This window comes from Mesoplodon bidens, assembly GCF_964165515.1.
Source record: "Mesoplodon bidens genome assembly, chromosome: 2".
NCBI classification, from domain to species: Eukaryota; Metazoa; Chordata; class Mammalia; order Artiodactyla; family Ziphiidae; genus Mesoplodon; species Mesoplodon bidens.
In genome coordinates, this window is record NC_138177.1 from 57,175,589 (window position 1) to 57,176,988 (window position 1,400).

The window sequence follows — 1,400 nt, forward strand, 5'->3', positions numbered from 1 at the left end:
CAAAATAAGATGAAGAGCCTATACATTTGTCAATCTTGACTTATTTGCTTTTCTTGAGTCAGTTGGAGGTTTATAGCCACATTCTTAAAATCATTAACTACAATCTTCCCAAACAGGTAACTGACGAACAGATGCATTCTAAAACTTGTCAGTAACAAAGTGCTATTCCAGTTTACAGCAACAGTTTAATTCTATTTAGATACTAAAACTGAATACACTAAATACTGCAAACTTTATTCCCAACCACTCAGCAAAGTACTACATACCTTTTCAGATATAGGAAAAAAAAGAAAAAAAAGAAAAAGCATACGATTCTTCCTATTTTCATTGCCAAAGATACATCCCAATCTTAATGATCAATCAGCGATTTAAACGTCAACTATAAACCCAGTATACTTCTGCTATGCAGTGTACTAGAGCAATAGAAGAGAGAGGACCTCAAACCCCCGGTTCCCTCAAATTCAAAGGCAGGCTTCCTGACCCCTCCAGACCACTACTGGACACAGGGAAGGCACACTAATGTTTCAGGACCCCAACCAACAGTCACCTGCTTTGTGATTACTTCCATGACACACCCTCACCAACACCACTGAGTTTGCTGCTCCTACGGGACGTTACATGTATTTACTATTTTAACACATACCACAGTGCATCATAATTATGATTGCAGATAGATGTTCTACAATTTAAAGAGAATGATGACTTTTTTGCTCTTTACATCTTGCTATTTCCCTTCCCATAATATTTCTTGAAGCGAAACCATAAAATATAGACAAACACAAAACACAGAAAATATACAAAATGTGTGGTTTGTGGCTTAACACAAACTTAAGTAAAATTAGTTCTGACAGTATCCGGCATGACAAACTTCCATGGTACAAATGAGAATGGACCAAGGTTTGAGCAGGTACAGGAGACAATCCAGGCATGAACAACACCAAGGAAAGGTAGACAGGAAGTAACATGGTGTGTAGGAAATTACGAGACCAGTCTGATGGGAAGAGACTTAAACAAGACTGAAACTCACTTTCTAAACCTCCATCTACAGTTGGACAATTCGCAGGACACAGGTGCACCAAAGTGGCCAATTTATTCAATCCCTTTAATATGGAGTAAGAGTTTAAAATTTTACTGGTTTAATTTGCCCCAAAAGCAACTCTCAACAGTTATGGCCTCTGTCGTCGGAGCTTTGTATGAAATTAAGTCAAAGTGTGGAGTTCCTTTTCCTTATTATTTTTCTCCTTAAAAAAGAAAAGAAACAATTGTTCCGAGTAAAAACAAACATATTCCAAAGCATGTGTACATTGAAAAGTAAAGAAACTTTACTAACAACTTCATAAAAACTGACTTAAAAGTTTAAAAAGAAAAAACCATGTTTCAAAGTCCTTCTGACGGGAGTC